The sequence below is a fragment of the Symphalangus syndactylus genome, chromosome 14 (genome assembly GCF_028878055.3).
Source record: "Symphalangus syndactylus isolate Jambi chromosome 14, NHGRI_mSymSyn1-v2.1_pri, whole genome shotgun sequence".
NCBI lineage: Eukaryota > Metazoa > Chordata > Mammalia > Primates > Hylobatidae > Symphalangus > Symphalangus syndactylus.
In genome coordinates, this window is record NC_072436.2 from 21,716,515 (window position 1) to 21,740,918 (window position 24,404).

Here is a 24,404-nt window from a genome sequence, read left to right on the forward strand (position 1 = left end):
ATACCATTATAACACTGGGCTCACAGAGAGCAATGGGGATGATAAAATCCTGACTAATAGAGGCCAGGTGGCAGCACTTAACAATTAGAAACCTAAGAAACCATGTGGACACAATTAATGTAAAAAGAACTGCAGAGCTCTCAACACAGAACAACTGTCGAAAGCCTGACACTGACAGACTTGACCAAATTTTAGCATGGCCTCTAGCAGCATAAGGCAGTGTCCGTAGTTTGATCGCAGGTCCCTACCCCCATTAAAAAACCGGTCTGAGAAAGCTCAATACTACCAGAAAAATTTACTTTTTGTTGTAGCCAACACATGATAACAGGCCCGTGATCTACTTTCTTAGAGCATTTATTTACTAAAAGGAGCTTACAGTTATAAATATGTATCTTTTGCAGCTCACACGTTTCTTTCTCCAACGACCTGGAAACCATTCTTTTTAAAAATAGTTATCAAGAAGGATAAGGCCTCTGTTTTGCAGTCTCTGTGAGAGGATAGAATCCTAACTTTGATAATTGCCAGCTAAGAAACACAGCTGACCTAATCACATTCACACTGACCAACCCTTTGTACTTTTCTATTTCTCTGACTCTGCTGAGCCCCTACAACCCCCCTACTCCCACTCGCCTTTTTAAACACCCCAATCACCTCTGTACAGATCAGAAGGCAACTCAGCTCTTTCCTCTACTGTCAGTAGTTAACAAATAAAATTTGTTTTCACTGCTTTAGCTTTTAGGCCATGTTATCTTTGACAACAGCTAGGCTGTGGGGGATGGGGACAGTGATCCACAGTTATGGAGGTATTTAATAGAACATTGCATCTCTAGGGGCCAAATGAATGGATCATCAACAGAGTACTCATTCTTTACAATTAAATCGATGGGTGATCAGGAGGTTGAAGACAACTGCCTCAACAGAAGGTCATGAGCCCTCTCTAGTTTCTGGATCTGAGCCAGTTTTTGTACCCACAACCCGTTGAAAGAGAAGTTGGGTCCCTAGGAGGAGGGACCCTGCAAATGATATATGGTATTGGTTTCCTCAGACCTCCTCCAAAGTAATCTATAGGCTTTAACTCAGGTAATTATATACTGGAGAAAGCGGAATGCCCAATCATTTTAAGGTCTGTTTACCACAGCGTCAAAGTTGACACAAGTCCAAAGACTCTAAAGTATCATCATGGCCTCTCTGACAGAGTAAGAGGCATTTGAGGTCTAGATAATAACTAAAATCCTAGCCTAGAGCTCGTTCATAGAGAATCCACTAGTCTGTAGACCTATCTGTCTTGTCTCTAGTCCCTGAATTTGTAATTGGAATAGATATACATGGGAGTTGGCACAACCTCCATTGTTTTCTTGACCTATGGGGTAAGAACTATCATAGTGTGTATACTAGTTATCTAGGGCTGCTGTAACATAGTACCACAAATTGAGTGGCTTAAAACAACAGAAACTTATTCTCTTACAGTTCTAGAGGCCAAAAGTCCAAAATCAAGATGTCAGCAGGGTTGGTTCATTTTTGGATACTCAGAATCAGTTCCATGCCTCTTTTCTAGCTTCTGTAGTTGCTGGAATTTTTTTTTTTTTTTTTTTTTTTTTTTTGTCAGAGGCTCACTCTTGCCCAAGCTGCAGTGCAATGGCGCGATCTCGGCTCACTGCAACCTCTGCCTCCCGGGTTCAAGCAATTCTCTTGCCTCAGCCTCCCGAGTAGCTGGGATTACAGGTGCCTGCCACCATGCCCAGCTAATTTTTGTATTTTTTAGTAGAGACAGGGTTTCACCATGTTGGCCAGGCTGGTCTCAACCTCCTGACCTCATGATACACCCACCTTGGCCTCCCAAAGTGCTAGGATTACAGGTGTGAGCCACTGCGCCTGGCCAGTTGCTGGAAATTCTTGATGTTCCTTAGCTTGCAGATGCTTATCTCCAATCTTGTCACATAGCTGTCTTCCCTGTGAATGTCTTGTGTCTTCTTCAAAGGTTGCCAGTCATTTTGAATTTAGGGCCCACCCTACTCCAGTATTACTTTGTCTTTTTACATCTGCAAAGATCTTTTTTCTAAATACAGTCACATACTGAGGCTTTTAGGAAGGACATGAATTTTGGGGAAACTACAGTGGGAAAACTCGCCTAGCCCCAGTCAAGATAGGAAATAAAAACATTTCGTTTTGGGAGAAGGAATGGGAAAGGAATGGGAGAAGTTAGTGCCACCCTTAAAGACCTAAAGATGCAAGTGGGAGGGGGATGGTCTTTATAGTATTTCCATGTTAATATACTAATCTTGCCCCTGCAAAAATCCAATTCTAGAGGAGGATATTAGTCTAGAACAAATTCAGCCAACTGTTGGCTTCAGTTGAGTAGATTAACCAGATGTGCTATCTTTGCCAGAGCTGATTAAGAAGAGCTTCTGTCATGTGGTATGCAACCGCTGATTTGGCAAATGGCTCATTTTCCATTCCAATCAGAAACATTTTGCATTGATCTGGAATGTACAAAAGTATACATTTTGCTCTGCCCTAAGGTTACATTTAGGGTTTTCCTTCTCTCTGCCAATAAATTCCAAAAGAGACCTGGATCAGCTGGACATTTCATAGAACGTGACACTTGTCCACTCCATTGATGACATCATGGATTAAATGAGTAAGAAGTGGCTAGTACATTGGAAGCCTTGGTTAGACATTGTGCTACAGAAGGAGTATATCAAAATCCAGTGCCATTAATATTTGACCAGAAAATAATAACTTTTGCCATCTCCTCTTTACTATCCAAAATATACTGGATTTCTCCTTAGGAAACCTATTTTGCACCGAAGTGATTTGCTATTGTTTAATACAGGGTGTCTTAACCTTGGTACTATTGACATTTTGGGCTGGATAATTTTTCGTTGTGAGAGGCTGTCCTGTGCATTACAGGGTATTTGTAACATTCCTAGCCTCTTCCCACCAGATGCCAGTAGCCCACTCTCCCAAGTGACAACCAAAAATGTCTCCACACTTTGCCAAATATTTCCTGAGGGAGGGTTGGGCTGGGGGTAGGGGGAGGAAGACAAAATTACTCCCATTTGAAAATATTTAATGCATTGATTTGGGTTGAAAATTGATTCATTTATCCAAAGGTGTCAGTGGAAAAGTTAGTTTTAATGATTTTCTGTAGTTTTTCCATACATAAGTAATCTTTCATACTCAGTGCTCAAAGGAGGTGGATTCTTGATTCTGGTTCACTCAGATTGAGGTAGTAGGGAGAAAATTTCAGTTCTAATCTTATAATAAATAATTCTATCAGAGTTTTATAGACTCTATCTGCAGACTTATTCTCAAGGTCTTTGTGCATATTTGAATGCATGTCTTCTTTCAGTGCTGTTTTGAGTTAATCTTAGGTTATCTTTGAATATTTTGTGAACTGTCTTCTTACATGTGAAGTTATTTATTTGCTATTCTTAAGTCATTTCTCAATGGGGTTCCCAATTTGGGACTACTCACTTTGGGCAGGGGGGATTTACAAGCCTGCATTATAAATATTAGAAGTAGGTGCCCTGGATAAAAATAAACCGTTTATAAAGACAGTGTGGCAGATCCACAAGTTTGAATAGCTTTGCTTACGTTTTGAAGTTCAAAGAAAGAATCTTTTCAAAAAATCCTACTACTATTTGACTTGGCCATATATATATATAGGTATTGTAAGATGCAAACCCAGGATCTTATCTTTGTCCTCATGGTTATTCCCATGCAGCTGAGGGTACAAAACCTATACAGCAGACACCTGAGACAAAAGTTGGGAACTGAATTGTGTAGAAAGCCACTGGAAGTTTTCTTTTGCCTAGTTAAAGCTCAGAAGAATTTACAATGTACAATTTAAATTCAGAGTTGTAACTGTGCTGGGGGACAATGAATTTTACACTGAAATGTGACAGTGTCAAGATTATTTAAAAGTATTGCATCTCTAACTTTAAAATTAAGGTTTTTTTGTTTGTTTGTTTTTGTTTTTGTTTTTTTTTTAAATCTCAGTAACCAGGAGAGATACAGTTTCTAATCCTGCCAGGTGGAAGCAGCACAATGCAAGGTGTGGGTGGGTGCCTAGTATGTCTAGTAATGGGACAGAAAAAGAGTGAAACTCTGACCACCAGATGGCAGCAGAGGCTTGTGCCAAAGGGATACCTTTCTGGTCCCAGAAAGGGGTGGGGTAAGGCCGCTTGAGTAGTGGCAGTGACAGCAAGGTAGTCTAAGAAGCCAGAACTGAATGAACTAAGAAGCCAGAGCTGAACTCTTCTGAGCCAGGGTCACCCAAGTGCTAGTTCATTTGAGAAATGGTGAGGCAGTAATAGAGTTCAAGAGTTTAGAACAAAGAGTAAGAGGGGTGAGCCAGAGGATAGTCCTAGCCATTCAACAAACTTAAAGAAGGCAGAACAGCTAGAGGTTAAAAAGGACAGGAATGGTTCTTAGACAGGACAGGACAAGAACCTGAAGTTAGATTGTAATCACCAGTTATAAATCTCTCCTTTGGGCTCTTTGAGGAGCCACAAAATAGGAAACATTTCAGGCACTATCCAAATGGCACAGAATCTAGTTATCTCTAATATTGAAAGTAAATTTTATTGATAACTGGGATAACTTGGAGGGAGATGGGCAGAGATGGTTAAAGGAAACCTCCAGAAATGGTGTTGTTTGAGTATCATCTTTTTAAATAAAGGTATAACCATAGTCTAAAATCTAATTTTTTACTTCTCACTTCTCTTGCTTCAAAAGGTAAAACCAGTGATAGTCACATCCTTCAGAAAAGTTAATTTTTTTTCCTTAAACAAATCATTACTTAAGAATTTCATTGATAATTCCCACTGGGAGAAATTACCAAGATGAGCAAAAAACAAGTGGCATTTTAATTGGAATATTTAAGAAGTAAAAAAATTCCAACTGTTAGAAGAGACTTGATGTATAAGAACTAAGCATTAAAAATGGTAATTAAGATTAATTGAAGGTTTACTCTGTGAACGCCATTGTTTCATTGCTCTATGCAAATTTTGTAGACTATTGGTTCATTGACCAGCAGCATCAAAATTAACTGGGGAGAGTGATGCCAGCAAGATGCCATAATAGAAGGTAACCCACTCATTACCCGCCACCCCCCATAACAACAATAATTCTGCACCACCACAGACCAAAGTCTCTGTGCAGGAGCCTCAAGATTCAGGTATAAGATTGTGAAACCCCAGTGGATCCCAAGACCTAGAGGTTGTTTTGAGAGTGCAGACAAACACCCTAGTGGCTGATCTGCTGATTTTGCTTCTGGGTTCAAGCCTGGAAATGGTTCCGTTCCCCAAGGAGCTTGGCTAAAAACCCATTTGGTCTTGAGCCTACAACCAAAACCATCTGCCAGGGAGTCCAGAAAGAATCATGTACACTAGTGCCTCAACAGAGAGCCTGCTCTGACTGCTGACAATGAATCTGGAAGTTGCCCTATGACTTGACTTCAGCCCTTCTCTGCTGAAGTCCCAGCTCAGAACTGCTCACACAAGGACCTAGAGTGAGACTCACCCACATATTGCATCCTGGGAGTCTGAACTTCCATGTTGTGCTCTCCAGCCTCTGTCCCATAATAGATCCTGAGGGAAGCCAGCCTCAGTTCTGACCCCTCTGCAGTCAGGGAACTAGCCCATCTGTGCAGAGACCTGCTGGGAGATGCACACTCATCTGAGCCAATAAGATAGGCTTGCCAGCTGCCATTCTGCAGGAGATCCAAGGGTCCCCAGTCTCAGCTCTGGCCTCACCTGCTGCAATCAAGGAACTACCTCACCTGTCCAGGGACTGTAGGAGATGGACATCCATCTTAGTTACCAGAACAGTCTTCTGGGTTTAGGTTTCTGGCCAGATTTTTCATACAACCTGGGTACCCTTCTTTGGTCTTCCCCAGGTCTATCTGGGCTAGAAAGCTGCATAAATCTCAGAGCTCTCCCAAGACTCACAGCAAACCTGGGCTTAGCATGCCCTTTAATGCTGTAATGCCGAGACAGCTGTACTGGTCTTGGGCTCAGAGAAGACAACAGTCAGTCTCCTTAGAGTCTGTGGAAGATCTCCTAAAGAAGAATGGACATAAACAAAGCCAGATTGGGGAAACTAGAATAAATGCCTAATCCTTCAATGTGCAGACATTGTCACACATCCACAAGCATCAAGAACATTTAGGAAAATATGACCTTACCAAGTGGACCAGAGACTGGCCCTAAATGAGGCACCAGGGACTGGCCCTAAAGTGATGGAGATTGTGATCTTTCAGACAAAAAATGTAGAATAGCTGTTTTAAGGAAGATCAATGAACTTCAAGAATATACAGAAAAACAATTCAGAAATTTATCTGATAATTTAATGAAAATTGAAATAATAAAAAAACTCACAAACATGCCGGAGTTGAAAAATACAGGGAACATAATAAAAAATAAAATAGAGACCATCAAGAGCAGAACCGATCAAATAGAATAAAAACATTAGTGAACTCGAATACAGGCTATTTGGAAATAATCAGAGGAGGTAAAATAATGAATGAAAAGACAGTGAAGAAGGCTTATGGAATTGATGGGACAACATGAAAAGAGAAAATATTCCAGTTGCTGGAGTTAAAGAGAGAGTTGAGAAAGACAAAGCAGTGTAAAGTTTATTCAAAGAAATAATAACAGGACTTTCCAAACCTGGAGAAAGATATAAATATACAGGAACTGGAAGATCACAGCTCATCAATCAGATTCAACCCAAATAAGAATACCCCAAGATATATTATAATCAAACTTTGGAAGGTCAAAAACAAATAGAGGTCCCTGAAAATAGAGAAATAAAAGAAGTAAATAGCATATAAGGAAACTCCAATACACCTGACAAGAGACTTTTCCAGCAGAAACCTTACAGGCCAGGATGGAGTGGAACATGATGTATTCAGAGTACTGAAGGAAAATAAAACTGCCAACTCTGAATACTGTATCTAGCAAAGCTGTCCTTCAGAAATGAAAGAGAGATAAAGACTTTACTAGACACACAAAAGCTGAGGGGAATTCATTACTATCAGACCTGTCCTATAAGAAATGCTGAAGGGAGTTCTAATCTAAAGACAAGAATGCTAACATGATTGTTATTCTAATACTGTAATTGTGGAGCATAAACCACTTATATCATTAGTATGAAGAATAAAAGTCAAAACTATTAAAAATTATTTGCTAAGAGATAGGCAATATAAAATGTAAAATATAAAAATTAATTGTGACATCAAAAATTCAAAATGTGGGAGGAGAATGGAATTAAGTGTACAGTTTTTTTATTTTTCCTTTGCTATCAAAGTTAAGAAGTTATTTTAAAATAACTTGTTATAACAGATGTTTTTTGTCAGCCTTATGGTAACCACAAAGCAAACACCTATAATAGATATATTAAAAATACAAAGCAAGAACAAAACACTACTAGAGAAAATCATTTACACACAAAGAAAGATTGTAAGAGAAGAAAGGGTCCACAAAACAACTAGAAAACAGGTATCAAAATGGCAGCAGTAAGCCCTCATCTATCAATAATTAACTTGAATGTAAATGAAATAAATTCTTCAATCAAAAGACATAAAGTAGCTGATTGAATAAAAAACAAGACCCAATTATCTGCTGCCTACAAAAGACTCACTACACTTGTAAAGACACACACAGATTGAAAATGAAGAGATGGAAAAAAATATTTTATGCACATGGAAACAAAAAAAGAGTAGGAGTAGCTATACTTATATCTGATAAAATAACCAAAACTGTAAAATGAGATAAAGCCATTATATAATGATAAAGAGGCCAGTACAGCAACAGGATATAATAATTATAAATACATATGTGCCCAACATAAGAGTACCAGAATATATAAAGCAAATATAAATAGATCTAAAAGGACAAATATACTGCAATAAATAATTGTAAGGAACTGGAATAGACAGATCATCCAGACAGAAAATCCACAAAGAAACATTATAATGAAACCACATATTAGACCAGATGGATATAATAGACATTTATGAAACTTTCTGTCCAACAGCTGAAGAATACACATTCTTCTCAACAGCACATGGAATATTCTCCAGGAAGGGTCATATGTTAGGCCACAGAACAAGTCTCATCAAGTTTAAAAGAATCAAAATTGTATCAAGTAGCTTTTCTGACCACAGTGGAATAAAACTAGAAATGAATAACAGGAGGAACTCTGGAAGTGGTACAAATACACGGACATTAAACAACATCCTCATGAGCCACTAATGGGTCAATGGAGCAATTAAAAAGGAAAATTTTTAGAACATTCTTGAGTCAAAAAGGGGGAACATGATATACTAGAACCAATGGGATACAGCAAAAGCAGTTTTCAGAGGGACGTTTATAGCAATACTTGCCTACATCAAAAAAGTAGGAAGATCTCAAATAACCTAACATGGCAACTCAAGAAACTAGAATAACAGGAGCAAACTAACTCAAAATTAGTAGAATGAAAGAGACAAACTCACAGGAGAATGCCATTTGAAGACACAGGCACATAGAGGAGAGAATGCCATGTAATGACATCACAGATACTAGAGTTATGTATCTGCAAGTCAGGGAATGACAAGGGTTGCTGGCAATCACCAGAAGCTGGGGGAGAGAGCATGGCTTTTCAGATAGAACAATGATTTTTGGACTTCTAGACTCTGACACTTTGAGCGAATCAATTTCTAAGGTACCCAGTTTGTGGTACTTTGTTACGGCAGCCCTAGGAAACTAATACAATGGAAATTTGCGCAGGGAATGTAAGAAGATGAGCTAGTTTATAAGATACTTTATAAGATAAGGTAGCTTAAGAAAGCTGGCAGTGACAGTATTTTCTCATATGTAATTGCCAGTCATATGTAAAGAAGGATGGAAGGAGAGAAGAGATTATAATAGAAGTTAACAATAAAATAAAAAGAGATAACCAAGAGAGCTAGATTTTAGATTAGGTAATAGAATTTGATTATGCAGTGGTGTTGAGTTTAGAAAAAATTGGCTCAGTTTCCTCTGGAAAATTAGAATGAAGTAGAGATATGTGGAGGAAAACTTCTGCCAAATTGCCTCTGATTGTACATTAATATAGTACACTTACCTGCTGAAAGCCATCGTGCTTTCCGGGGTCAAGGACTCAAGAATAAGGAAGGGTTTGATGAGGAGGCGCTAGTTGGTATTATGCAATGTGGATGTACATAAGCCTAAATCTGGAGTATTTCAACATTCTGACTCTGTAGCAGAACTGTATAATTATAAATATATAAAGGCTTAAGAATGAAAAGGGTCCAAATCCTATTATAAATGTGTAACAGAGACCCGAGGATTTTATATGACCTCTTCAAGGGACACAGACAATGAGTGACAGGTCTGCAGTGCAGGTCTCAGACTCCCAACTGTACCATATTGGAGATTGAAATCCCTAAAATTATTGTCTTAGTGTGTTTTTTATTGCTATAACAGAACACCACAGATTTAGTTGTACCCAGCAGACTGGGTAATTTATAAAGAAAAGGAACTTATTTATCACAGTTCTGGAAGCTGAGAAGTCCAAGAGCATGGCACTGATATCTGGTGAGGGTCATCCCACAGTGGAAAGGTGAAAGGTGAAAGCATGTGCATGAGACAGACAGAATTGGGCCTAACTCATCCTTTTATCAGGAGCCCATTCCCAAGATAATAGTATTAATCCATTCATGAGGGTGGAGCCCTCATGACCTAATCACCACTTCTAAAGGCTACACTTCTCAGTACTGTTTCATTGGTAATTAAATTTTAACATGAATTTTAGAGGAGACATTCAAATCACAGCAATATGGAAATAAAAAATATTTTAAAAATTTGGCGATTAAGAAGGATGTGTGTCTGTATTATAGTATGATTTTAGTTGTTTTCCCCACCCATTTAAATGAATATTACCATTAATGTCTGGGATTGGTACCAGGTTAAGTTTCATGTTTTCTATTTCATGAACTTTTACTTCTAGTAATGATTTTGCCTGAATAGGAAGAGAAATGTCACTAACAACAAAGGAAAGCAATTAAAGTATGCTTCCTTTGTTGTTAGTGACATTTACAATTAAAGGAACCATTTATTTCCATATTCCTAATGAAAATGGCAATCATTTGAAGAGTCTCTGAGTCCTTTACCCTTTCTGTCTCTGTCACTTTCATGAATGGTCATTAGCTTCTGTATGCATACCAAGAAATGTATTATTATAGTTAAAATCACATAACAAGATTTTCAGGGTTGATGAAGAGGTATTATTTGCCATTCTGAGAATATCCAATTTAGTTGTAGCTGAAAAAAAGTAACAAAATCATTAAAGTTATGCCCATCTAGTCTACACCACTACACTTTTTAAATGGGTATCAGATATCATTGTCTTGATTAACACCATTTTCATAGTGGTAGTTAAGAGTGAGGGATCTTGGAGTCCAAATACTATTCTGGACTCATCTGTTGGCTTCACGCTTATTTAAATATCTGCAAATAACTTCACCTGTTAGCCTCACCTTTCAAATTTGTTTAATGGATGTAAATAGAGTACCAACTTTGTAGGTTTGCTTTGAGTATCAAATGGGAGAATTCATTTAAACCCTTAGAACACTTTCTAGTACATAGGAATTAGTGAATACAAGGAACCATTTAACTGAAATGCAGTTAACTTTCAGATGAAACTTTCTCATTGGAATGATTCAGATTTCTGAGATGAGCAATCCTCATTTTCTCTCTCTCTGTGTTAACTCCTTATCAGGTATATGATTTGAAAATGTTTTCTTGTATTCTGTAGGTTATCTTTTTACCATGTCAATTGTGTCCTTTGATGCACAGAAGATTTTAGTTTGATGCAAACACATTTGTCTGTTTTTGGTTTTGTTGTTTGTGTTTTTAGTGTCGTATTGAATAAATTGCTGTCTAGTCCAATTTTATGAAGTTTTTTTCTATGAGCTTGATAGTTTTAGGTCTTCCATTTAGGTCTTTGATCCATTTTGAGTTAATTTTGTGTAGAACATAAGGCCTTCACTTCATTCTTTTACATATTGACATCAGTTTTCTTAGCACTATTTGTTAGAGAGATTGTCTTTTTCCCACTGAGTGGTCTTGGCACCCTTGTTGAAGATTATTTGAGCATATATGGGAGGGTTTATTTCTGGGCTTTCTATTCTATTCCATTGGTCTATTTTAAAATAAAAATTTTATAGCTGATTTATTTATTTATTTTATTGTCTCCTTTTTTAATGTAATGATGGCCACATTAAGGCAATTTGCAACAACTTGGGAATGATTTTATTTTGAAAAATTATTTTACTGGATATACAATTTTTGGATACATTTTTTTCTTTCAGTTCTTTGAATACATCATCACACTTTCTCCTGGCCTCCATTGTTTCTGAAGAGAAGAAATTGTATTGTTACTTCTCTCAGAGTGATGAGTCCTCTCCCACTTACTGTTTTCTCTGCCTTTGATTTTCAGCAATCTGACTCTGATGTGTCTAGATATGGATCTTGTTGTAATTATCTTACCTATGATTTGTTAAGCTCCTTGAATGTGTATATGAATATTTTTTAAAACAAATTTTGTAAGTTTTGGGCCATCATTTCTTAAAAAACGTTTTCTGTTCTCTCTCCCCTATCTTTTTGGAACTCCCACTGCATATATTTGATATGATTGATACTCTTTGAGGCTGTGTTTATTTATTGCTCATCATTTTTCTGTCTGTTCTTCAGATCAATTATATAATAGAAAGTCTGTATTTGAGTCATATTTTACTTTAATTTTTGAAATATGACTTTATTTAGTTTAGTGAATGTACAGTAGCTTTTGTACATCTTTGATAACACTCAAAACCAATTTCTGTTAACTGATTTTTTTTTCTGAATGTGGGTCACACTTTTTTGTTTTATAATTTTTGCTGTTTCTTAAAATACTTAAATGTTTAATCCTCTGGATATATTTTATGGTTTGTTTTTAGATATAGACTAACCTTTGTATTTTAAGTTTTTCCAAAAAAGGGCATTTAGTTATCTCCATGCCACTTACAAATACTCCATTTTATGTCTTCCAACATGAAATGACATCTTTATCAGTATTAAATTTGCTTATATCTATGGACTGATTGTGTTGATATTCTCCCCATTGATCCATTTGTTTACATCAGTGTCAGGACTACATTGTTTTAATTATGGTAGCTTTATATATTTTCACCAATTCAAAATGATACATATATCCTATCATCCTAATTTTTCAAAATTTTTCTGTTTTCCTACTCAATTTTATTGATGAAAATTAGAATGCAGTCAAGTGCCAGAAACTGGTATGTGGACTTTTATGGACATTATTGTTAATGTTTATTTTGCTAGAGCAGTATTTGTGAGTTGAAAATATTTATGTTTAAAGGTTTATCTGCATTTAAGGTTTATTTTATATACTTTAGTATTTTATTTTATATTTTTACTTTATTTCCCTTTTGTGTATATTCAGTTACATTTATTTATGTATTTATTTATTTGCCATAAAATTTTTTTCCCATTGCACGTTCTAGCTAGGTTTCTATACAAAAATATAAAATTCTTCATTGTAGATTCTGGATATTAGCCCTTTGTCAGATGAGTAGGTTGCAAAAATTTTCTCCCATTGTGTAGGTTGCCTGTTCACTCTGATGATAGTTTCTTTTGCTGTGCAGAAGCTCTTTAGTTTAATGAGATCCCATTTGTCGATTTTGGCTTTTGTTGCCATTGCTTTTGGTGTTTTAGACATGAAGTCCTTGCCCACGCCTATGTCCTGAATGGTATTGCCTAGGTTTTCTTGTAGGATTTTAATGGTTTTAGGTCTAACATATAAGTCTTTAATCCATCTTGAATTAATTTTTGTATAAGGTGTAAGGAAGGGATCCAGTTGCAGCTTTCTACATATGGCTAGCCAGTTTTCCCAGCACCATTTATTAAATAGGGAATCCTCTCCCCATTGCTTGTTTTTGTCAGGTTTGTCAAAGATCAGATAGTTGTAGCTATGCGGCATCATTTCTGAGGGCTCTGTTCTGTTCCATTGATCTATGTCTCTGTTGTGGTACCAGTACCATGCTGTTTTGGTTACTGTAGCCTTGTAGTATAGTTTAAAGTCAGGTAGCGTGATGCCTCCAGCTTTGTTCTTTTGGCTTAGGATTGACTTGGCGATGCGGGCTCTTTTTTGGTTCCATATGAACTTTAAAGTAGTTTTTTCCAATTCTGTGAAGAAAGTCATTGGTAGCTTGATGGGGATGGCATTGAATCTATAAATTACCTTGGGCAGTATGGCCATTTTCACGATATTGAATGTACAAGAAAAAAACAAACAACCCCATCAAAAAGTGGGCAGAGGACATGAACAGACACTTCTCAAAAGCAGACATTTATGCAGCCAAAAAACACATGAAGAAATGCTCCTCATCACTGGCCATCAGAGAAATGCAAATCAAAACCACAGTGAGATACCATCTCACACCAGTGAGAATGGCCATCATTAAAAAATCAGGAAACAACAGGTGCTGGAGAGGATGTGGAGAAATAGGAACACTTTTACACTGCTGGTGGGACTGTAAACTAGTTCAACCATTGTGGAAGTCAGTGTGGCGATTCCTCAGGGATCTAGAACTAGAAATACCATTTGACCCAGCCATCCCATTACTGGGTATATACCCAAAGGACTATAAATCATGCTGCTATAAAGACACATGCACACGTATGTTTATTGCGGCACTATTCACAATAGCAAAGAGTTGGAACCAACCCAAATGTCCAACAACGATAGACTGGATTAAGAAAATGTGGCACATATACACCATGGAATACTATGCAGCCATAAAAAATGATGAGTTCGTGTCCTTTGTAGGGACATGGATGAAACTGGAAACCATCATTCTCAGTAAACTATCGCAAGGACAAAAAACCAAACACCGCATGTTCTCACTCATAGGTGGGAATTGAACAATGAGAACTCATGGACACAGGAAGGGAAACATCACGCTCCGGGGACTGTTGTGGGGTGGGGGGAGGGGGGAGGGACAGCATTAGGAGATACACCTAATGCTAAATGACGAATTAATGGGTGCAGGAAATCAACATGGCACATGGATACATATGTAACAAACCTGCACATTGTGCACATGTACCCTAAAACCCTAAAGTATAATAAAAAAAAAAAAAAATATATAAAATTCTTGTACAATTATCTTATATCAGTTTACCTTACTGAATTTTCTTATTTCCAATTTTTTTTTCAGATTCTTATCTTGCATTTTCCGGTGAAACAACCATGTTATGAAATAATTATATTTTTATTTTGAAAATATATACTGCATTATATATTCTTGCTTTCTGACATTGGCTTGAATCTCTAAAAATCATCCACTAACACTGTTGCAAGAAGGCATCCTTACATTGTTTCTGATTTTACTGAGAATTTTCTTGGTGCTTAACCATTAGCATCATAGTAACTTTTAAAAATACAAACTACTTATCTTACTAAATCCCTCAATTCCTGGGTTACTGAGAGCTTTCGTCTTTTGTTTGTTTCTAGTATTTATCAAGAACGAATCTGGAATCTTCTCAAAGCCTGTGAGCCTCTGTTAAGAATGATTAATTTATTTTAAATAAAACCATTAAAAATTAATAAATTTTATTTTATATTCTGTAATGTTTAGGAAATCTCCCCCTCCCTAAGGTCAAGAAGATATTATTTTATATTATTTTCTAAAATATTCATATTTCCCTTTCACATTTATGTCTTCAATAATCTAAAATTCATTTTTTTTCCTGTGGGCTTGTTTTATTTCTATCTTTAAGGATGTCCAGTTGTCCCAGCAGTTGAGACAACTGTTTATTGAAAAGTCTGTGCCTTTCCCATTGATATTCAGAGCTACTTCTATTCATATATCAGTTGCCTATATATGTAGAGTCTGTTTCTGGAATAACTATTACATTTTGTTTGCTTCTGTCAGGTTCACAGGGACACTACCAGTCTGGTACCATGTTAAACCATGTTCTAGGCTTGAGATTTTGTTTCAACCATCCAGTGATGTGAATCTGGGCTCCAAGTCTGTGTAAAAGCTGGTTTGTATTTACACCTTCACTTTCTCTTTCCATGATGAGCACTCAAGGCAATGATGTTAGCAATATCCTGAGGGTTCTTTTCACCCCTCACTAAAAGTATAACCCTTTGAGGTCCATCCTTTATTAGAGAAAGAGTGACCTATCTACCCCTTGCTTGGGGAAAACTCTATGTTTCAACAGTTTCTTCTGTCTTCTGCTCCTGGAAGCATGAAGAATGGCACGAAAATGGAAGTTTTAGTATTTCAAGGATAAAGAATAACTCTAGAACAAGAGTTGCTTTGGGGCTAAACCTATCTCCTATATTCACTTAGATTTGGCTTAAAAAGCCCATACTATTTTATTAGCTCTTCTATGCTTTTTAAAAGTTTTTTAAAAAATTAATGTGGGTTTTTAATTCTTTGTCAGTGGGAGGGTGAGTTTGAATAAACCTTTCTTCCACATGAGAAGTATTTTACAAGTTGTTTGTCAAATTTATAAGAAAATGATCAAATCTTCTGTGACAAAAAAATGGACAAATATTGACCATTGAGTGTGAATGCCATGGTGATGCTAATTCTAATTATTTTTCTTTTCTTTTAGCCATACCTTCAGAGTGTTATTTTCCTTTTTGTCATAAGGTGTCTGGAAATGAAGTATGGAAATGAAATAATGAATAAAGACCCAGTTTTCAGGTTGGGAAAATATTAATTGAGATCTGAATGTAATTTAAATATTTAGTCTTTTTAAATTTATAATTTCATTTATTTATTTGTTTGTTTTTATTTTTGAAAATAGAGACAGGGTTTCAGGTTGGGAGAATACTAATTGAGATCTGAACGTAATTTAAATATTTAACCTTTTTAAATTTATAATTTTATTTGTTTTTATTTTTGAAAATAGAGACAGGATCTTGCTATATTGCTCAGATTGGTCTCAAACCCCTGACCTCAAGTAATCCTCCTGTTGTGATCTTAAATATTTAGTCTTTATTGCAGTACATTTAACATCAGTTTATTAAAATGGATTTACTACCCAACACTTGGCTAAGCATGTTGTACAGTGCTATTTTCAGAAAAAGAAAACAGAATTAGATTGGATGCAGGGATATTTAGTTTCTAAGTCATAGGTTCTGATTTTAGGCAAGATGAGTTTTTGCCCTGTACATCTCTGTAAGTAGTGTTTAAGCATCAAAGCTTGCTTTTCTCCTGGTTGTGGCCATTATGGGTCCCTAAGGAGAAGATACAGTAAAAACTGGTTCCATATAAAACCAATTAGGATGATCTTTTATGAGGAATGTGGTCATGATCTGGATGGTGACAGACTAAAAGACCCGTATGTCTACATTTGAGTGATTTAAAAGAACGAAGCGACAGAGCCAGTTGACAGATGGGATACAATGTTTTAAAGAGAAGAAATAGTCAAAGAAGATTTCAAGGGACTTGGCTACTGGAGGTGTTATTACTGCCAAGAAGAATCTTGTAGGTAATAAATTAATGATGTGATAGTCTTTTTAAAAAGGATAATAATTTGATTATAGGGATTTACATTTTCTTAACAGTTGTGCCCAAATTGCATTTTTATGTTATTTTATTTCCTCTGTAGAATCTCTCCACGGAGTTGAGAAAGTCATCCCAATCCAGAGGAGCCCGAAGAAGAAGATGAAGATGTTCAAGCTGAAAGAGCCCAAGCAGCAAATGCACTCACTGCTTCAAACTTGGAGGAGGTGAGCAGCAGGGATAAGACCCTTAATAAAATCCTCAGATGGTTTGTCCTGTAGAATTGATGAGATGTTGGTTTTTATTTTGAAAGCTGCTTTAGTTTTTTAAATATTTCTATTTATAGCTTATATTCAAATTATTCTCTTCAAAACTAACTACCCTGTCCTCATTCTTTTAATTTTTTCTTCTTCGGTTTTCTGTGGGTCTTACTCTTCCAGCTCCTCATTCATCAGTATAATCAACAAGTTCTCTGATTTTTTAATCAATTTTAGCAAAGTCGCACATTTTTCAAGAGTTGCAATTTCATTTTGTATTATAGTATACTTGTAATATTAATAACTGAATAGCATATGAACAAGAGCAAATGAATTTACAATGCATGGAAATCAATAAGAAATAAACTGGGAATGAAATTGTGGAAAGGGCAAGGATAGATGCTAGCATAATGCAAAGGGAATGCATTTGATTAGGAATTAATTTTATTAGTAGTTGATTAAGTAGCCCTTATTTATGAACATACATTTGGGTATTTTATTTGAAAAAAGAGGCTAAAGCTCTTCAGCTTGGCCTAAAATTTAGTTGGGTTTATAGACTAGGGAATGGAAAATAAAACATCAATTTGTAAAGTATCTGAAATTTAACGGGGAAATCATGCTTTGTCATGTTTTCCAGGAACCAGTCATAACTGCAAGCTGTTTACACAAAGAATATTATGAGACAAAGAAAAGTTGCTTTTCAACAAGAAAGAAGAAAATAGCCATCAGAAATGTTTCCTTTTGTGTTAAAAAAAGGTTTGAATAATTGTTCCTTTTATTATTATTATAATGTTCCTTATTCTCTAGATTTAAGACTACGAAGGGGACAAATTTTTATTCATTGAGATTGTTCATATATCCTGGTTAATGAGTAATTATAAAACTTCTTCACATGTCAGCAGATAAGTCTTTTCTACTTCAAAATCATGTCCCAATTCAAATGGCAAGAAACCCAATCTTGGATTAGGAAGACCCCGATTCTCTGTATTAATGTTGTAACACAGGAGAATTTTCAAGGTGCTAACTAAGCTTTTGTTTCAGAAATGTTATTTTGGGGTGGCCACAGTGGCTCGTGCCTCTAATCCCAATGCTTTGAGAGGCTGAGGTGGGAGGCTTGAGGCCAGGATTTCAAGACCAGCCTGGGAAACATAGCAAGACTCCATCTCTACAAAAAAATTTAAAAATTAGCTGGGTGTGGTGGTGCATGCATGTAGTTCTGGCTACCTGGGAGACTGATGCAGGAAGATCGCTTGAGCCCAGGAGATCGAGGCTGCAGCAGGCAATGATTACACCACCACAGTCCAGCCTAGGCAACAGAGCAAAACTCTGTCTCTGAAAAAAAAAAAAAAGTCATTTTGTTTCAAAATGTTATGCAACCAACCAAGCAATTTTAGATTAGTCAGCCTTGAACATTCAAATATTGATGGTGACTCTTTCTTCCAGGTGAAGTTTTGGGATTACTAGGACACAATGGAGCTGGTAAAAGTACTTCCATTAAAATGATAACTGGGTGCACAAAGCCAACTGCAGGAGTGGTATGTGACATGTGAAGGAAATTTTATTTTAAATATTGATGACATCCTTCTATTATTCCTATCAGCAAATCAAATATCTTTTTAAAAAATAGATGAAAGAATTTATAAAATTTCTCTTGCGTATTAAAAAAATATTGCAGCTTAATGGCCGCTTTTATCTCCTTTAGTAGAAGGGGGATTGGAGCAAAAACCAAAAGTGGATGTGACATTCATTGTCTTGTGTAGGTGATGTTACAAGGCAGCAGAGCATCAGTAAGGCAACAGCATGACAACAGCCTCAAGTTCTTGGGGTACTACCCTCAGGAGAACTCATTGTGGCCCAAGCTTACAATGAAGGAGCACTTGGAGTTGTATGCAGCTGTGAAAGGACTGGGCAAAGAAGGTGCTGCTCTCAGCATTTCACAGTACAGAGAGAAGTCTCACAATTTGTAGCAGGAGGAAGGGAAAAATATGTCATTTCTTCATTATATGTAAAAAGAAAATTATAAACAATGTCTTTAAATTTTCATGCAAATAAAATGATTGAAATACCTGAATAAGAACCAAACCATAAGATTTAGCATTTATGAAAATGTTAAGGAAGCTTAAATTTACTATCTAGAATAATAGTGCTTAGAGTTTCCTATAGTTGTTTTAGAGAGGTCCATTTGCCATATACTTCATGTATAATCACACTGTTTTTTGTCAGATTGGTGGAAGCTCTCAAGCTCCAGGAACAACTTAAGGCTCCCGTGAAAACTCTATCAGAGGGAATAAAGAGAAAGGTATGCGCCAGGCTCAGGGTTTCCCTGTGTACCCATGGCTGGGTGCCCATGGGCTGTTCCTCCCATTGCAGCTGTGCTTTGTGCTGAGCATCCTGGGGAACCCATCAGTGGTGCTTCTAGATGAGCCGTTCACCGGGATGGACCCCGAGGGGCAGCAGCAAATGTGGTAAGGAGAGTGAATATTAAGTGTCAGAGTCAAGAGAATACCTCTAGGTTTTTGTTTTTGTTTTTGTTTTGTTTCTTTGTTACATTTTGCTCCATTAACCTTTGATGTGCACATCTTCTATTATGTAATTCAGTGAAACCTAATATAGCATTCAAAATTCCTGCAGGAGGGAAAAAATAGATATTTTAAGACCCAAATAAACTCTTGATTATATTTGTTTGGATTTCTCTTTTCTTATTCCTCTTCCCCCTGTCTTTTTATTTTTCCATTTCATTTTTCATTTATTGAAAGTCATATAGTGTGATATTTCTCTGTTTTTTACTCCAGCTTTTCTACTTTTCTTCCCCAGTAGTGCATTATTTTAACCAATACTCTTCTTTTTTATGAAGCCTATTAATACGGTACTATCATTAGGTAATGTAGCACAATTTTTATTCTTTTTCTCTATGGCAAAGATTTTCTCTTGTAGCTTATTTATTTATTTATTTATTTATTTATTTATTTATTTGTATTACTTGACACAGGGTCTTGCTCTATCACCTAGGCTGGAATACAGTGGTGCAGTCACAGCTCACTGCAGCCTCGACCTCCTGGGCTTAAGCGATCCATTCATCTCAGCCTCCCAAGTAGCTGGGACCACAGGCATGTGCCACTATGCCTGGCTAATTTTTAAAATTTTTTGTAGAGATAGGGTTTCACCATGTTGCACAGGCTTCTTGCATCCAACATAATATTTTCTCTTTAGATTTCCTGCTTTTTTCTATTTATCTATTTTCCAAAATTACTTTCTATATGCAAACAATCCCTTACTTTATCTTTAGGCAGATACTTCAGGCTACCATTAAAAACAAGGAGAGGGGCACCCTCTTGACCACCCATTATATGTCAGAGGCTGAGACTGTGTGTGACCGTATGGCCATGATGGTGTCAGGAACGCTAAGGTGGGTGCCTGTCCTGAGCCAGCAAGGGACTAGCATGTTCTTATAGAGAGAGTTTCAGCTTGCTATGAACAGCTGATGCTCTACAGCTCCCTAACGTATAATTAAACACCTTCCCCTACAGTGAGAACCGAGGAAGAAATTAAGAGACAAGTATTTTTTCTTTATTTCCCCTGAACTAGGTGTATTGGTTCCATTCAACATCTGAAAAACAAGTTTGGTAAAGATTATTTACTAGAAATAAAAATAAAAAATTTACCCAGGTGGAAGCTCTCCACACAGAGATTTTGAAGCTTTTCCCACAGGCTGCTCGGCAGGAAAGGTAAAGGATGTTTTTAGTTTGAGTGACAAGTATGAGTGTTTTCCAGTATTAGCATCAATTAGTTTTGTGCTAGTCTAAACAGGAAGAGAAAGGCAGAGTGGACACAAAACAAGCTGTTGAGGATTGCTAGGATGCATTACAAAAACTAAACAGTTATTTTCAGTGAGTGTTTTAGACCTCAGAAAAGGTGAATGGTGTGTGTGTGTGCATTCATATATGTGTGTAAATGGTGGAATGGCTTGGAGATTAAGAACAAAGTACAGACAAATTAAACTACCAACTTTTTAATGATTTTTAAAAAATAGACAATGAAAACAATGCTTTCACCTACAGGATTTTGCTGAATATAAATTGCATCAAGAGCTCCGTAACACAAACTTCCATGCTTGAGAAGGATTGACTCTATCCTAAATTATTCAATTATAAATCATTTGATCCTCCCAATGTTTCTTTTAAAGTTGTATGTGGTCAGCCATGGGTTACAAGTAATGGTAATCAAACCCTTGTGAATAGCAGAATGAGCCTGAATTTTATTGAAAGATGAACAGAATTTTCTTGTATACTATTTCTACTCATTTATTTTTATAATATTTATTATATTTATTGAACACCTATTATCTGCTGCTGGCTATGTATTGAATAGTCAACAAAATAGACAAGGTTCTTCCTTTTGGAGGCGAGGATATTAAGCAAATGAAGATACAAATAAATGAGGATATGACATTGAGGTAGGACTTTAAGACTGAGCAGGGTTTGGTCAGCTGAAGAGTGGGAGTAACAGACACTGTTTCCAAGTAACAGCATGTTTAAAGAACTTAGGTCAAGAATGAATTCTACAAATGTGAAGGATGAAACAAAGGCTCAGGTAGTTGATGTGTAAAGAGATATCCAAGTGGAGATGCCAAAGTACAGAGCTGTAGACCTGTGGCTCACAAGAGAAGGAAGAGGTCATTGAGATCTGGTCTGGCAACAAACAAAGTGGGGGATTTTTTACTGTATAGAAGACGATTAAACTAGGAGAATGTTGAGGCCAACAGGAGAGATAGGAAGTCAAGAGGGGCTAGGATGAACCCCAGGAGCTCTTAGCTTTGAGATGGGATTGAGGAAGAAAATAAATCTTCCTGTGTGGACAGTACCACCACAACCATACCAACAAATACTGAGGAGTATCTAGAACAGCACTGGCCAGTAGAATTTTTGTGATAATGAAAATGTCCTATCTGTGCTGTCCAGGATGGTAATCACTACACATATGTAACTACTGAGTACTTCAGATGTGGCTAGTGTGAATGAGGAGTTGAATTTTCAATTTTATTTATTTTAATTACTTTAAATGTAAATAGCCACATGGATTTAGTGGCTACTCTATTAAGCAGTGCAGGCCTAGAGAGTTAGAAGGACAATCGTAAGTGTGGTTGTCTCAGAAGCTAAGAGAGAAAGAGTATGTTTGTTTTAAGGAGGGTGTGTACAATTTTATTTAATGCTTTTGAAAAGTTTGCAAAATGAGGACTGAAGAGTGTTCATTGGATTGTGCAACATGAAAGGGGGTCTGAAGGTCAAGAAAGAAATTTTTTTAGCAGGAGAGAGTTCAACATATTTTAATTCTTATAGGAGAGATTGAAAATTAAATCTCAATCTCTCCTATGAGAGAGGGGAAAGGTAATGTAAACATTCTAGAAAGGTTGCTTTTTGAGAGTAAGTAAGAAATATAGCACAATAAGAAAGTTCAGGCTGAGTGGGAAAGATTCTTAATCAGAGCTATTTCTCAGAATTTATCTTTAACATAAAATTAGAGGCAACCGGATTTTTGTTGTTATAACTATTTTTATGATTGAATCTGTAATTTCACACCCATTCATGCTGTATCAAATCAGACACTTATTTAAAGAACACATTGAAAAATTATTTTACTTTGCCTATTAATTCCTCCCCAGTGTTATCACACTGAAGCTTAGTAATAAATCTCACTCTTCTTCCTGACAGATATTCCTCTTTAATGGCGTATAAGTTACCTGTGGAGGATGTCCACCCTCTATCTCGGAACTTTTTCAAGTTAAAGGCAGGTAAGTTTGGGTATATATAAATAAGACTTTATGTATTGGTTGCATATTTTCATGTAGAATATAGACTATGTAATTTCAAGTAGAACAATGAAATAATCAACCAAAACTTGAAAAATCCCTACCAGGACAGTCATAACAATCTCAAAGGAAATGAAGTGGTGGTCCTAGATGTGGGTTTGCTCCACCTGATTCTTCCTGTGCTGACCAGGAAGCCCAGCCGCAAGTCAGTCATGTTACTCTATCCTGCAGGATTGAATTGGGGTACCAGGGCTGTTTCTTACCATGATACCAGTGCATAGAATTGAAGGATAATGATGAGAATGTTGTCCCAAAGAATATTAAGGAGAGCTTTTGAGGTCTCTATGTTTCTAAAAGCCAAGGTACCAGGAGCAAATGTACAGAGGCAACAATTGAAGGACTGAGTGAAGGTTAGCGAAATAAAACACAGAGGGGTGAGGTGTAACAAGTCGCTACTGAAGAGGACTTCTGAACTAGTTCCAGAGACACTGCGTATTTATGGCTATTGATGCAGAATGTACAAGTGTGAAAAGGGAGCCAGCATGGAGTGGACTTCTCTGTAGATTTACAAATATAGAATAAATTATTCTCGACAGCTGATTTGGAGTCCAAAGCATACATGTAAAGAATCAAAAGGATAATACTAAAATAGGACACAAGGAGCTTTTTTGAGTTTATAGGAAACTGAATATGTTCATGCATGGCTATCTTTTATTAGCCATATCAGCACTCTTCTTTAATTTATCCTTCAAGAAAATGTAATTATTTGGCCTATATCTTACAGTATCTAAACAATTTGAAGTTACTGTCTCTGTTGTAAGACTTTACAAACACTTGGTGAAAAATATATAAGCCACTAATGTCAGTCTCTTTAAATGCAGTGAAACAGACCTTCAACCTGGAGGAATACAGCCTCTCTCAGGCTACCTTGGAGCAGGTGGGTTTGCATTGAACAAGTGAGCACCATCCAGATGACCTCTGTGTGAATCCATCTTTCAGACACACCCTGATATTTTTGTGTCTTTTTTATTTTCTCTTACTTAGGTATTCTTAGAACTCTGTAAAGAGCAGGAGCTGGGAAATGTTGATGATAAAATTGATACAACAGTTCAATGGAAACTTCTCCCACAGGAAGCCCTTAAAATGAAGAACCTCCTAAGGTTCAATTTTAGGTCCTACTACATTGTTAGTTTCCATAATTCTGCAAGAATGTTTCCTTTTACTTCAGTTAACAAAAGAAAACATTTAATAGTTTAAACATTTAATAATGATTACAGTTTTCATTTTTAAAAATTTTAGGATGAAGGAAACAAGGAAATATAGGGAAAAGTAGTAGACAAAAATTAACAAAATCAGACATGTTATTCATCCGCAACATGGGTCTATTTTGTGCTTAAAAATAATTTTAAAATCATATAATATTAGGTTGGTTTTTGGTTATTATCAGTAAAGCTAACACTGAGAACATTTTACAAATAAAAATATGAGTTTTTTAGCCTGAACTTCAAATGTATCAGCTATTTTTAAACATTATTTACTCCAATTCTAATTTAATGTGACATTGACTATAAGAAGATCTGATAAACTGATGAAATGGCACAGCATAACATTTAATTATAATGACATTCTGATTATAAAATAAATACATGTGAATTTTAGTACATATTGAAATTATATGGAAAAAGATAACCATAATCTGTAAGAAAGTACTGCAGTTAATATTTTCTTTAGCCAACTTATATTCAGTGTATTTTTATGGGTC

General features: G+C 36.4%; 1 protein-coding gene across 1 annotated transcript in view; it reads left to right on the forward strand.

The window, feature by feature from the left end:
• Positions 1–24,404, forward strand: part of ABCA6 (ATP binding cassette subfamily A member 6) — a 97,292-nt gene that overhangs the window by 6,075 nt on the left and 66,813 nt on the right. Inside the window, exons 3-9 of the mRNA XM_063617488.1 lie at positions 14,572–16,565; positions 16,686–16,806; positions 17,474–17,592; positions 18,280–19,135; positions 19,207–20,242; positions 20,422–20,561; positions 22,545–22,624. The gene's annotated coding sequence lies outside the window, so the exon portion shown is untranslated. The remainder of the gene's footprint in view (positions 1–14,571; positions 16,566–16,685; positions 16,807–17,473; positions 17,593–18,279; positions 19,136–19,206; positions 20,243–20,421; positions 20,562–22,544; positions 22,625–24,404) is intronic.